General features: G+C 41.2%; 1 protein-coding gene and 1 long non-coding RNA gene across 3 annotated transcripts in view; one reads left to right on the top strand and one right to left on the bottom strand.

The window, feature by feature from the left end:
- Positions 1-4,893: 4,893 nt before the first annotated feature.
- On the bottom strand, positions 4,894-6,757 carry LOC146393503 (uncharacterized). The gene is made up of 3 exons (XR_014800423.1): positions 5,312-6,757; positions 5,100-5,232; positions 4,894-5,023 (listed from the first exon to the last, which is right to left on the bottom strand). It is a non-coding gene; the product is annotated as an uncharacterized LOC146393503 (long non-coding RNA).
- Positions 6,758-6,774: 17 nt separating this feature from the next.
- The window catches only part of sema4bb (sema domain, immunoglobulin domain (Ig), transmembrane domain (TM) and short cytoplasmic domain, (semaphorin) 4Bb), a 64,551-nt gene continuing 56,059 nt past the window's right edge, over positions 6,775-15,266 (top strand). Inside the window, exon 1 of one of the 2 annotated variants that reach the window (XM_084930076.1) lies at positions 6,775-6,997. The gene's annotated coding sequence lies outside the window, so the exon portion shown is untranslated. Of the gene's footprint in view, positions 6,998-7,241; positions 7,328-15,266 lie in introns of those variants that run through there. The other variant, XM_084930083.1, reaches the window with a different exon arrangement.

Genomic DNA, 15,266 nt, shown 5'->3' with positions numbered 1-15,266 from the left:
AGCTCCTTTTCTGTAGAGATCTGCGTGTGGTGGCTCTTGGTGCCCTGACACCAGCCTCAGTTCACTCCTTGTGAAGCTCTCCTAAGTTCTTGAATTGAGTTTGCTTGACATTCCTCTCAAGGCTGCAGTCACCTTTGTTTCTTGTTCACCTTTTTCCTGAAACACTTTTCTCTTCCAGTGAGCTTCCCTTTAATAGGCTGGCTGTTCACAGAGTGAAGATGACATTCTGTAGTTTACATTCTGTGTGGACAGTGCTCATGTTAGTCATCTGTACAACTTTAAAGTCAGTAGTCTTCCCCATGACTGTAGTTATGTGTACTGAACCAGACAGAGATGCACAGTATTTACATTGTTCGAATTTTAATTTACTCAAAATCTGCTATTTTAATAATTTGGCAGTAAATATAGACAATTTAAGATAAACTTAAAAATTATCTTTTTGAAATAAATTAGAGTAAAAGTGATTTTTTTCACAATATTCAGTTTTTTCTAGATGTACTGTACATGCTGCCATACTGAATAACTAATCATTGCAGCTTAGCTTGCCATTCTCATGTCAGTGGTCTTAATGACTGCTTAGTTTCCAGAGCCTGGGAACTCTGCCACCATGTTGACTTTAGATGTGGCCCGTTCCCAACAGGGCATAGTTTTGTTTTCGTAAGACTAGAAAGACAGAGCTGTACTGAAACCTACCCATAACAAACTGTCCAGCATGGGCAAGAAATGACCATTCTTTAAAATAATGTAAATAGCTTCAGGGTGTCACTTTATCTTTCATTCAAAGCATTAACCTTTGCACAAGTGCAACCCTCCTGTGAAGATGAAAGTGCACAAACCCATGGTAAGCAATTGAAAAGTTTTAACCACCATATATACAGACAGCACATGCAAAAAAACCTCAAGATATAAACAATATAGTTTGTATATAAACTAATTTACTGTGATGGTTGAGTTTTTGGTTGAGGGTGGAGAGATGTTTGTGGCTGAGGCATGCTGAGGATGAGGCACAAACCAACACCAATTGTAAGAAGGACTTGGGGGCAACAAAGAGGTTACAAAGGTACGTTTTTGCAAATGTGAGTGACTTTTTCAGTTTAATGATCTCCAAACTTCAGCCAGTGTCGTGTGGGGACACAACAGTTCCAACCAAGCAGCAACAATGAAGTCAACACTGAAGTGGCAAAGATTGCAGTTCCTTGAGTGGCCACTTGAAGCTGGCTCCAAAGGTGAGCCAATCTCCCAATGGATTTGCATGTTAAAACTTAACAAATTAAAATAAAAAATGACTTTGGTCTCTACAGACAGGATATTTGAGTTGTTTGACAAATAATCTGACTAGCTCTGTTTGTACAGGCTTTCATTCATAGCACTAATAACACATATCTTTTTCTCTCTGCTGCATCTTTACAGTCTAAGAGTGCAAATCTTGACTCAAACTCGGAAGGAGTATCAGACTAACTGATCATTTAGCCCTCCACTTTCTTGTACAAATATGGTCACTTCTGACCATATACAGTAACACAGTATATGCAGTACAATACTGATCTCCCAACTCTTAGAGCTGTCCTGTTAACGTTCGCACTGCAAAACCATTCTCATTCCACTGTTTGGCAAAAGCCGTTCTGATTCTCTTATTCACAGCTCTGCATGTGTATTGTTTTATGTGAGCCTCAACAACAGCCATGCAGCTCTGAAATAATTTGAAAGCATCGGGTGTGCCCAAACAAGTTAACCACCAGAACAGTGTTCTCCTCCATGTTTATAACTTTGATCCTGGCCTTACTATTTATCATTTTTAGCATAGCACCACCTGGAGTTTGGTAAAGATAGCAGGGGACTTGAACGAATACGCTGGGGTCAAGCTGGACCAGGTCTGTTCACATCTGAGCTGGTCAGCAGATTTTTACTGTAGTGTCTGTGATGATCCAGTATTTGCCTGTTGTTATGGTTTCAGTTTACACGATGACTGCAAAGAACATGAGCTGATAACACAATTGTATTGCTATATAAGAGGAGACTTTGCAGTCCAACTCACGTCTCTGTCGAGGTTTCACCTGAAGGATTCAAACTCAGGACACAGAAGTTTAACAGCTTTAATGAACTGAACTCAGGAAGCAGCAATAACAATGGGTGTTCTGAGGCTGGGATTACACTCGGGTAAATAACACGACAAGAATTTACAACCCGCTTTCATTCTGCGGGGCTAGAGTTCCAGTAACTAAGAGCCTAATTGCAGGCAAGTTTCCAGTTGCAGGTGAGAGGCGCTCAAGCAGGTATTCAGGTAAGTATTAGGCAGGCCTTACAACAGGTTTTCTAAGATAGGAGCAAAGACAAGCAAGTAAACACAAAACAGACAGGGACTCAAACAAGTAGGTCAATAAATGCAGAGTTGCAAATAGCTATACTGTCACATGAACAGAGCAACAAATGGTTTTAGATGCACCTGTTTGAAACTTCCCAAAACCACACAATACATATACAACACAATACCATACAAGTGAAAGACTAGAGTTAGTAGCACCCATGCCTATATTCACACAGATAAGGGGGGAAGGGGAGAACAAGGCAGAGCTGCACCTGGAGCACAAGGTGGGACTACAACACTCTAGCCAGGATTTTATCCAGGCTGTTTTGTTATATCTTTCTTTTGCTTTTTCAGGCAGATCGCTCTTATCTAAACAGTTCAAAGTGGGCACTGATATGCAGGTTCATCTAGACAACAAGAACTTCTGATCACTTAATGTGGGGTCTGGTGTATTTACTCTTTGTAAGGTGAAAGCTCCTGCCTGGCTAAGACTGAAAATCTTTTTGAGACTGATGGAAACAGTTTTTCTTCCTGGCCTGTCTAGACTTGGGCATCATCAAGGCTCCTCTCATTTCTCTTCTTTAATGTGGCAAGGCCCTGGGGAGTGAATGTGTTTTAATCAAGCTGCCTGCACATAGTGTGTTTATGTCAATAGTTGGTTAAGATAGACTTTTTCATGCTGTCTTATTTTATTTAGGCCTTCTGGAGTGCCACCACACCTAAATCAAAGTATTCAAAAGCAGAAGTGATTTTTGCTGATCCTGTCAACTGTTTAATAGTCATAAATTGTACGTGTTTGATCGAGAGTTCTGACATCACAATTCTTGCTCTCTGATTGCATCATTTAACTCAGAATCTCATCTGAATTGATTAGCTGTGTTAACAAATTAGATGTTAATGTCACTTTCACTCCTACAATAACCTGGCGCCAGATTAGGACATCCAAATGCTATAAGAACATTTAGACTAAATCATTCACCTCCACTCACACTTTGTCACAATTCATCTAACAGCTTGCAACAAATAAGATGGTTGAGAGAGAATAAAAAAAGAGTGAAGGATATATGAAGAATGTCTCATTCTTTTAACATGCCAATGTGATCTGTGTGAAAACATTGCAAAGTTTTTGTTGCACCTAATTGACCTTGAAACGGGGCTAGGTCTAATTGAGCTGAACTGAAAAAGTATGCAGCATTACCCCTCACAAGACAAACCTCATAGTGACCCCTGCCATAAAGTTGCAAACAATAAAATGGCCAACTAATATGGTACAACTATGAGCTTTGACTGCTATCCTCAGAGAAGAGGAACAAAATTTCACACAAAATTTTGCATATAGTGAGAGGATAAAGATTGTTTTATTTTGTTTTTTCTTTTCCTTTGGACAGCTACTGATCAGAGTGAAAATCAACCCTAAACTGAAAGAGAAGCAAGAATCATTAGAAGAAGAAAAGTGTGAAAATATCCAATATCTCATAAAGAAAATTGGCAGGAGAAGCACGAGGCAGCACTTCTGAAAGCACAACAGAGATCATGCCAGAAATGCTGTAAATGGAGAACAATCATCAATCATTCCAGCTTTTTTTTTCTTGTTGTTGTTGGGTTTTTTTCCCCCACAGAGATTTCCCCCTGTACTTTGAGGTATGATAACTGCACAAGTGCTGCATTAACCCATGTCATAATGCGTTTGTTAAATTTTAAACAAAGCCCTGTTTCCTGATCTGTAGTATCACACATAATGAATACAGATCAACCAGAACATTAAAACTACCTGCCAAATATTGTGCATGTCGCTATAGCCACCTCTGTGTCTAGCTGGTGGCAGCTAATCCTTTGGGTCCTGTTGCAGGCAGGGCGGGGCCATGATGAAATGTGCATCCTGCAGACGTTCAATCAGATTGGGATCTGGGGAGTTTCGAAGCTGGGTCAATACCTTGAACTGGTCTGGAACATTTATTGTCTATAGTGGGTGGCACTGCTGTCAGGCCATAGATGGGGTGCTTGGTCAGCAACACTGGTTAACTGGGTGGAGTGTCACATTCGCATGAATGCAATTTCCTTGCAGAACCTTGCATTGTAAGGAGATAATCCATGTGGTTCATTTCATTCACAGATTCACATTTTAATGGTGTAGCAACCAGTGTTTTTTTCTTTGATCAAAAATCTCCTATAGCACAGGAGGAAGAGCGCGTGGTTTGATCCCTGGCTGTTCCAGTCTGCATGCCAAATATCCTTGGGCAAGATACTAACCCCACGTTGCTCTCCAGTGCATGCACTGAAGTGTGAATGTTAGATAGAAACCACTTAAGCATGGAAAAAAGTGCTTGAATGAGTCACTCAATGAGGCATGTTTTATAAAGTGCTTTGAGTGTTCAGGTATAGTAGAAAAGCGCTATATAACATCCAGTTCATTTACCATTTATTGTTAACCAGAGCATCAAAAATAGAGGATGGTAAATGTGTTTCATATCTATGTTGCCACTTTTATTTAATTTCCTCTGTCAAAGAAAAAGACTATTCAGAAACTGTCATGAACCGAAGTTCAGTACGCAAGCTGGACCCAGAAGCAGAGACAACACGCACAGGAGTATGAAAAATAAACTTTATTTCAATTAAAGGTGTCCCGGAAGAGTCAAAGGAAAACACGCGAGAAACTAGAAAAACCAAGGGACCAGGGGATGAGTTACGCAGGAACGCAGTAATCGGGACTGTGGGAGGCTGCAACAGAAAGAGGAAGAGAGTTACTGGGGAGCGGGGAAATAGCAGCATACGTGGGGGAGAGTATGAGTCTTACAGTCAAAGCGGGGCCGTGGGAGCCGGAGGGAGGGGTGAGGGTCCGCGGGGGAGCTCCAGGAAAGTAGAGGTGATCCAAACTCCAGACGGGCAGGTGGACAGGCAGGTGGCTCAAAAACACGCCGAGCTGTTATCTGAGCGCAAAAGAAAAGATTAGCGTTTGTTCAGGTAAATGAGGGTTTTCTCAAACGCCTTCCCGTGGGTGTACGTTACCGCTGTGAGGCGACTAACGGACTGGCGTGGAGCAGCTGGCTGGGCTGGATCAAATAGTCCACCTGATAATCGCCTGAGATGGGATGCAGATGTGGAGTTAACAGCCACACCCGTGGGCATGGGCATCCCATCAGCTCCTCGGACACCGGGCCGCGGACCATGACAGAAACATGTTGTTTCAAATACGTTTTTTAAATAAACTCTGTGAGCTTTTGAAACATGAAATAAACAGAGCAGTAGAGAGGAAATGGAGAATGACTGTTAGAGAACTTAACCAACACTCTATACTTCCGGTCTCAAATATTATGTGTGGACAAGCAAAGACATTTTGTGGCATCTGCTTTGGAGAGGAGATGTTAAGCAAATATTTAGGGACTTCAATTTGCATGCAACAAACAAATGTGCTATAAGTCACAGAAAGCCTGGAGGGCTCAACACCGACAACTTATGTAAATTAATGAAGAGAGCTGGAAGAAGAGACTTCCTTATCTTTGTGTTTGTGCCACCTGCACCTTTCCTATCTCGTTTTCTGCCTGTCTTGTGCCAGATTGCTAGAGACAGAGCAGAGGTGCAAGGATGACCCTGAGCTGTCATTGTTTTCTTTTTTTCTACTAACGCCTTTCCTTTTCACTCCCTCTTTTTCTCCTCTCTTCTCACTCTCTGTCTCTCTTTAGGGATGGCACGCTGCACAAAGACAGGTGATTGCTGCTGCTGCTGCTGCTATAGGGTAACAAGAAAAGTTTGTGTGTGTGTTTTTTTTCCCTTTTCCATTTATGTCAAAGCAAGCAGAAAGTGTTTGGAATCACTCACCTGAAATGTCAGTAACTTCCTAACAGGGTGTCCATCAGTGCTTTTTCAAACTGACATAGCAGCCATTAGTTAGCTTACAGCTGACTGAGAACCTTCACAGACGTTAGCTTACAGTGTGTCCTATGGTGAAAAGAGACTGGATTGTCATTTTGTGCCTGTTTGAGTGTGTAAGAAACAAAAAGGAAAGCAAAATGAGCATCTGGGATACATCTGTACATAAAAGCTGTAAGCCGAGCACTTATTTATAGCCACCAGGAGGTTTGGATCCATAATCTACAAACAAAAAGTGGTTCATGTCCTTGTGATTACTCTACCTTCCTGATTATAGGTGTTTTTTATGCTCTGCTCATGAGTACACAACCACACACACACACACACACACACACACAGGTGCAGGCACCATGACGACAATGCACTGCATGCAGAATGGACCCAATCTTTAATCATCGTGTGGTCTGCTGCAGAGGGAGAATATACGGTGATGCAGACACGAACGCAAACACAAGGACACACACACACACCTTCCCCCACCCGTAGTCCACCCCCTGCAAACCTACCATTCCCTAGTCTATGATGTAATGCTACCAGACCCCTCCTCTGCTGTCTTTCCCTCTCTCTCCTCTCACACACTCCTCTCCCTCTTCCTTATTCTATTGGTGGCTCCCGCCTGCATCTGCTGGATCAGCTCTGACTCCCTGCATACGCGCACACACACATACACACACTCACACACATGCACACATACACACACACACACGCTTCCATGCTCCCTCTCACACACACTCTTACACATACACTACCAGGGGGATTCCTCCGTCGCTGCAGCCTCTGCTGCTCCACCTGGCTCCTGTTCTTCCACAGCGGGGGGCAAGCACGGTGAGTCCCTTTCTCTCATGACAGCCGGCGATTGTGGTTGACAATAAGACAAAAGGATGGAGGGACGGTGTTTTGTTCTGCAGAGAGTGACGGACAAACACCGGGAGGCTTTGCTGCCACTGCAGCCTGGAGGAGACGCTCGCAGCTGAGTTTGTGCTTGGAGTAATGAAGTGCTGTGAGGCTGCTCAGCTACTACAGATACCGGTCACCTCTCACCGGGTGCCATGGCAATAGATTGTATTTGGTCAGGGTCTCAGCATGTTGCGTGTGTATCCTAGTAAGGTGCTTGAAGCCGTAGTGAGGTGCATGTGGACGTCAGCTCTCAGAGAGGTGAGAAATTTGTGTGCATATGTGTGCATGTGCAGCCTGGATTAGGAAACCTAAATATGCTCCAGGGTGTTGTGTGTGTGATGTGATTTCCTCTGTGAGAATTGTCAGTCACCTGGTTTGAGATAACAAAGGAGGGGAAAAAAGCGGTTTGAATGTAAATGCAAATCTGGTACTGGGTTAAGTTGCTGCGAGGGTTTATTTTGTTCTGATTAGTGCTAGCTACACTGGCTACAATAAAAGTAAAGTGTTATTATTTACATAGACTGTTTTGCTTGTGTTGCTGACAAAACTGGGTGTGTTCATGTGGTGTGAACTTGAGCACCTCTGACATTTAGAGACTTGCAATGCTCTCACTGTCTTATCCTTTCCTATTATGTGCACTAGACTCTTTCACTGTGAAGCTCAATGACACTGAGTCTAATAGGAATAGTAATTCTATTATTGCCAAGGCTTTTGACTGCTAAATGACACACTGATGATAATGGAACTGAGTGAAATGAAAATCACTGGTGCATTTTTCTTCTTTAGTCAAGTTTGACTAGTTCCTATTCTGTGTTGTATTGCACTGCAACCTTACCTTATAAATCTAGTGTGTTGAAATGTTAATATTTTATAGGGCTGGGCGAGTTCACATGTGGGGACTCTCATAACTAATTCATCCAGATGTGTTTCCATTTCAGCGTTACACGTAGTGGGCTAAAAAAGCCAGACATGATTCATTTTTGTTCCATTTCACTATAAATGATGGTTCCTTTTTGAGTGTCTTCATTCTTTTTAGTTGGTAGTACAATGATGGGATCCATATTTCAAAACAAATATCTAGAAAATCTGGAGGGAAGTGTTATCCATCAAATGCCACCAGCTCACTAGCTGTAAACCAAACAATATATTTTCCAAGCTCAATAATCTGCATGCCGTTCTTCAATTAGCCAACAAACAAATTAGCTTTGCTATGCCTTTCAGCTCCCTCTGCATTTATTGTGATTGCAGTTATGACCACATGGAAAAGAAGAAACTCATCCAAGATATTTCCAAAGTCAGAATCTCCACAGTCCCTCATGGAACAGTGTGCAAATATATTGGTGGGTTTTTTAATCGAAGATTAGCACATGAAAAAGCTCCTCCTCGAGGCTGTTTAACTCTGACATAGCCTCTGTAGGCATAAATGAAAAGTAATTAAAATGGTGGTCCAGCAAAAAAAAAAACAAATAAACCACTAGGCAATAAGAAAGTGTGCAGAGCTGGTTCCTATTGGCCAGTGAAGCACTATTTTGGTGCTTGAAAGGTTAGTTTGTGGTCATACTAAGATAGTTTATTGATTTCTTACTGTTTGAATCTCATTACAGACAGCAAGAGACACTGTGTCTCTCCAGTCTCCTAAAGCCTTTAAAAGGAAGACCAGGAGCTGAGATTGCAGCCATGCTGCACTTATTCAATTTGGCAGAGAGTTAAAATTTTAATTATCTCCCTAAGGAGTTCTTAAATTATTAGATCTTTCTCTGATTGCGAGAGTTCTCTTGTTTAACATGTTTTGGCACAACTTCTGCCTTTGGAGCATTACTTCCTGTAATGTGGAGTTGAAGTTGCAGAACATTTCTGGCCTGATTCAACTGGTTAATTTTGCATCTGCCCTCAATAGGCTCACTGACGTCAAACCAACAGGCTGGAGCGAAAATGAAGGCATGCTAACTCAATGTAAAGTATTGATGAACTAGCAAATTAAAAAGATCAATTAAGTCAATAGTTCATTGACTCTTCCAACGGTATAACCAATTTGGATTCTAATTAAAGCAAGAAAATGATTCACATAGTTCTTACATTTGTAGTGCAGACTGTGTTAGCCTCTGTAGCACAATCTAAACACGGGCCTCTACGTAAACTATTTATTTCTCTTTATTTTTCCAAAGTGCTCAATTGTCTTTTTCCATTTGCTCCAAACAGGGGCACCACAAATATTTCTGAGAATAAAACATGTGATGATGCGGGGCCTAGTTATAGGGAGAAAAAAAACATGACAGCTGTTCTGGTTCTTCCATTCTAAAGTGGAAACTTTCTTACTCTACAGTAATATCGAAGCAAACTTAAACTGTCTAGCAAATGCCACACATACGGGATTTCACTAACAGAATTTCAACAAATTAAAAACAAACTTTCAGACTTGTCTGCAATCTAACCCTATTGGTAATTAGGGGGACTGTGGGTCTGCAAAATGACATAGTCTAAAGCGTAATGCTACCTGGCACTGTGCAGTGGTTCAGCACAGACTAAACACAGAACAGAAAGCTGCAATCAAAGCAAAATATAGAGGATGATCCTTGTTTAACATTTTCACTTTTTTAAAAACTAAACAGCCTGAAAACTTGCCTGGATTGCTCAGATCTTTGCCGTCCAAGCAGCTGACTGAAATTTCATTCTGTTTTCAATGAGCTGTTTTTCTTCGCATTCCTCAAACCTCCACAGAGCTTCACAGAAAACACTGCAGCTCCGAGTTTTGATTTTCTGCTCTTTAATTCCAGAGAGGAATCACAAAAATTTGCCCCCCCAAAAAAGCTATTTTATAATTTTTAATGGTATTGCACTTTAATGACATACCATACTTAATCTCATTTTTGTAATCATTATTTGTGCTGGAAAATTCATTTAAAAAATCCAAAACTTATTCATTCCTTCTCTTTGCCTGGAGGCTTTCTTCCACCACCCTCCCCCTTTCCGCTTTGCAGCTGTGCAGGACCTTCACCTATGCCCTCCTGCTGCGGCACCAGCTTCAAAATCACGAAGAAAGAGCCAGACAAAGAAGACTGAGCAAACACACACACCACCATGTTCATTTAAATTGGGCTGACCGTGAGTGACATCACTTCCCTCCAGCCCTCAGGGGAAAAACAAACCACATTAAGCAGCATTAATCTCATAACATCCTACAGAATTCATATTATCACCTCATGTCATTCCTTCTTCTGAACCTGTCAGACAGATATTGCTTCTATTTCATTAGTGAATAAAAAGGTACCCAAACAGTCCAGCTGGCTCCAGTATGGGCTCGTAACATCAAGAATTTGAGTCCATTTTGAAATCTTTACCACTTGCCTCACTCTTTTCATCTGCCTTTCTTTGGCTTTCTCTGTGTTTGTGTATAATTTTTCTGTTGTTTACTGACCTCTGGAGCAGAAATGTCATAACGTGAATCCGTAGATAGGCTGCTTACTTTGCTGACTTTACATTTTCACATTATTTAGGGGCTTTATTTTGTGAAATTTACCTTGATATGAAGGTTGTTTGTTTCAGACCTTAATTCTTAAGGTGACAAAGCTAGCTGGTAAATCTCTAAGCTTTAATTATTCGGATGAACCAATACCTCACTCTGAGATAATTGAACATGTATGGAATGAAAGGACAAGCCAATTATAGCTGATGGCACGATTTGCATCTCATGTTTAATTATCTTTCCTGTCACCATAAACACGTCCGTGTGTTCGATTGTGGAGGGGTGCAAAAGGGACCAACACCACAAATATGGCAGGCTACGTAAAGCTAAGCAAACCGCTTGTGGCTACGCTCTTAAAGACCAGCTGTATTTAAATGTGCATTTAGTCATCAAGCTGTCTGTTTTCTGATAGCATGCAAACACGCACACTAAAGTAAGATCGCTAACATTATAAACAGGTTAACACTGACAGCGTGAAAACGTTTATTAAGCCAGTGTTAGCCTTTAGGTTGCGCAAAGTTGCCAAGCTCCTGAGTCATACTATTTAAATGTTCTTATTTGCAAAGTGGGTCACCATAAAACAAAAAATCTGGCAAAAACTAACAATTTTTATTTTAGCTATTTTGCTTTTTTTGTTATATAGATTATGGCAAGTGATTTTGGTTCGGGGTCCTTGTACCATGTGGAAAATTCAGGTATGAGAATGGTCTCTCATCGCTAACAAACAAACATTTGGTCTCAGAAATATTAATTCATGTGAGAAAGAAAGAATATCCAAAAGGAAGAAAAACATGGAGACAGCAAGCAGCATTTTCCCCTTGCTTACAGGTACAAAACTTCACATTATCACTATCTCTGATATATGACCAAAGTGTCAAAACAACACATCTCAGGGTCATTTATAGAAGAAGCAAATTGGAACCTTTCAGATCTGAGTGCTGTCATCAACAGTCATCAAGCATAAGTTTAAAGAGTGGTTGAATGAAATGTGGGGGTATTTGGGGTCTGTTAGAGCTCAGCAAGATGAGGACATGGAGTTGAGTGTTAGTGCTGTTAGCTGTGCAGGAACACATGGACTGGATAGTTCCCACTAACATGGCATCCAACAGGTGAGCGCACGCCTTCGGTTTGACTTTGAAGCGTCTGAAAAATTCATATTTCCATTTCCTTTAAGAGATACTGTTTGTAAAGTGTACAGTTCAAAGAGATGTCATTTATTTAAACAACAAGATGCTAAATCATATACTGTGTGGCTATGGTACATAGCTAATTTGCCCCTAGCCATGTATATTCTTCTTCTTTCAGCGGCTCCCTTTACTTTGTCTCCGAACCACTCGACCCAAGCTACACCTCTGATATATTAATTTCTAATCCTACATCTTCTGCTCACTCCTAACCAAAATCTTAACATCTTCAACTCTGCCACATCCAGCTCTGCCCCCTGTCTCCAAACCATACATCTTATCTTAGGTCTCACAACTGTCTTATAAATCTTACCTTTCATTCTTGCTGCTGTCCTTCCGTCACCAGTCACCCTTGATACTTGTCTCCACCTACTCCATCCTGCCTGCACTCTATTCTTCACCTCTCTCATGCACGGTTCATTGATCTGGATGGTTGACCCCTCCCTCCCGAGTAGTTAAACCCATCCACCTGCACTGCCTCTTCTCCTTGCACCCTCACATTTCTACCTGCCTCCCTCCCATTCGGACACACGTCCTCCTGTATTCTGTCTTGCTTCTGCCGACTTCCATTCCTCTTCATTTCTCTTCTCTCCAGAGCTTGCCTCCACTTCTCCAGGCAGTCTTCCATCTGCTCCCTACTCTTATAAAGTGTGTACCTTATGGCTAGTGTCACAAAATCTTTCATCATTTTACCAAGAATACTGCAAGTTTACAGCCAGCTAGCAGCTACTACAGCTATACTGCTATTTTTATATACATAGGCACAGCAGTGATATCTTTAGCTGCGTGCACGTAAACTGTATGTGTGGAGAGCAAAGCCGGGGAGATTTGGTGAAATGCCATCTCAATATGTTATTGGCTATTATCTGACAAAGGCTGAGCTTTTGTTAGCTTGTTAAATGTATCTGTTTGGAAACAATGAGCAGCACACTGGCTTGGATATCCACCGGCCTTTACCCATTCATACAAAAGATGAATGCAGCTACCTGGGTTGGGCATTTGAACGTCACAAGCTTGGTGAAACCTGATGCGACCATGTTAAAATAATAACTGGAAAAACTGAACAGCCAACTCCTGGGCGTCTTTTTTGAACAATCAAAAGCTGATCAAGTTTTCTCTAACTGAGAAATGGAGGACACTTTAATGTGTGAAACACTTGAAGACCATGAACTTTTTAGGAATGGTTAACTGGGATGGAATATTGGCGTTACATCATTTCCATTCAACCTGATTATTTGGAATCAGAGGAGTCGCCCCCTGCTGACCACTAGAAAGACTCCAGACCTTAGTCACTTCTGCTTTGGCTTTACGTTTCAGACCCAGAGGCTTTTCATCTATTATACAGTCCCTGGCTGTGCCTGAAGCATTGAGACATTAGCTGTTACCCACAAATGCTAAGTCATCAGACAGTCTTGATTTAGCTGATGGTTGCAAGTTTTCCATGAATTTCTGTACAAATTAAATTGCAGTGAATCCAGTATGCTACTGCTGTTGTGACTATCTTTAAAAACAAAACAGTTTCTTTCCCCTGCCTCCACAGGTAGCTGTATTAAATATATTTATCAATGAAAATATCTAATAAACTCACTGACACAAGCTTGGCTTTGATGTGAGCTGCGCTACTTAGAGATTTTGTTTGGTGAGTAAATCCACAAAACACTGGGTGAAAATCCACATCTGACTGTCTGTCATTTACTTAACCCCAATAAAAGCTCCACGGTGGCCGTGACCTTAATATGAATAGCTGCTGTATGCTCCCTGTGTTCAAGTTCGCGTGCCACCACAAGGGGATATTATTTGAGTGCAGCAGCAGATTAAGGGTGATGTGATCAACAACTGGGCTTTTGTCAAAGTCAGAAGTAATTTGTGCAAAGTGTAAACTGCTTCAAATAGACTCCAGTATGGTCATTACCAGAAGGCTATAATCATATCAAAGTGGTTTACTCGAAGCTGCAGAGCTACTCAGCTTCAGCATCTTGTTGCTGCATTTTCTGTTTGTGAGTACCAAAATGTGAGGACTCCTTGGTACTGTAATTTTTTCTGTTTTTGCCAGTAGAAAGTAGAGACTAATTTTCTCTCCTGATTGTTAAATATATGTATGTTTTCACAGAAGTAGGTAACAGATTTTCTTGCCATCAGTGATTTAAGAGTGAAAAGAGAAAAGCAAATTCTGCCTGTTTTAGAGAAATTCGCACTGCTGAGTGGTATGGCCACCCCCTGTTGTTTCCAGCATGACTTTTGCACGAGTTGAAAGATGTTAATCTTCTCACTAGTAATCCTTGTTTGAATTTGAGGGATTACTAAGGTCTCAGCAGATAAAGAAGAACAACTTTGATTTGTTGTGTGTCTATCAGAAACCATACGATAGAAAGAGACATCTGTACAGCCAAAAAGCAAAAGAGAGACAGACAGAGGGCCAAAGAGAAAATGGGCTTGTATCAGTGATTCAACCCTCGCTTGCACTTATTCCTCTGTGTGTGAGTGTGTGTGTGTGTCTGCTTATGTTGAGGGGTCACTGGCCTCTCCTTTATCTGTGGCACAGTCACGCAAAACCAGTCGGAGATTGACAACATTTGGAGGATAAAGTGTCAGGACTGTGTCGTGCTGAGCTATCGGATGCAGCCTGGAGCACTCTCCATCACATTTCTTTGTGTTAACACTCAAGAAATCTGACAAATTCTCACATAGCCACATGTCACTGAAAGCAAGGCACTGGAGACTAATTATTAATGTTATCTTCCTCCCTGCGGGCATGAATGGTGGTGGTGTGCTGTGCATGAGTTTAATTTATGTCCCTGCTCCTTAGCGATCATTTTGATTGGATGTCCTGTGTGCAGCAGAAGGGACAAACACGCTGTCTGTTGTTTTAGAGCCTTAGAGGAAAATTTGATGAGTGGAGTCCACGGTTCTTTTTACCCCTTTCTTGCTCCAAAAAGAGATTACATGAATGGCTGAGTCTTGTTGTGCTCAGGTCTTTGCCTTTGTACATAATCCCCTGTAATTCTCTTTGTGGCGGACCCTCTCAGTTGTCACTCATTGTTTGATGGCTTCAGGGTTGCCCTGAGAAGAGAAACGCTGATACCCAACACAGCAGAGCAGGAAAACTTTCTTTCCACAAAGACATCTGTAACGGAGGTTCTTCTCTCTTCCATTTCTCTTAAGCCTTATAGTAGAAAATACATTCAATATACTTTTATTTAGACGTGAGCCACAGCTCAATTTTCAGTTCCTCCAAAGTGTTAATCAAGTGGTCCACCCCCATTCAGTTCATACACTACCTTGTTTTTTGTTTTGTTTTTTGCTGGGAATTTTGTAATTATTCCTTTTTTTAACTCCACGGATGTTTTGATGGTTTGGACTTGCCTTTAAGTCCTTATGTCTCACTCCAAAAAATATCTTAATACTTACAATATGTATATATACAATATACATTAAACTGTCGATAGAACATTTTCGGCGTTTGGCAACAAATAATCCAGCTCTTTATAGTAAGATTTTGTTGCATTACACGTAAATATTAATTTTTTCCCGTAGTAATTGTAAACTACAT

This window comes from Perissodus microlepis, chromosome 1, assembly GCF_051167445.1.
Source record: "Perissodus microlepis isolate ML-2025 ecotype Zambia chromosome 1, ASM5116744v1, whole genome shotgun sequence".
Classification (NCBI taxonomy): domain Eukaryota; kingdom Metazoa; phylum Chordata; class Actinopteri; order Cichliformes; family Cichlidae; genus Perissodus; species Perissodus microlepis.
Note: the sequence above shows the minus strand (reverse complement) of the source record. Positions and strands in the feature narration are given on the sequence as shown.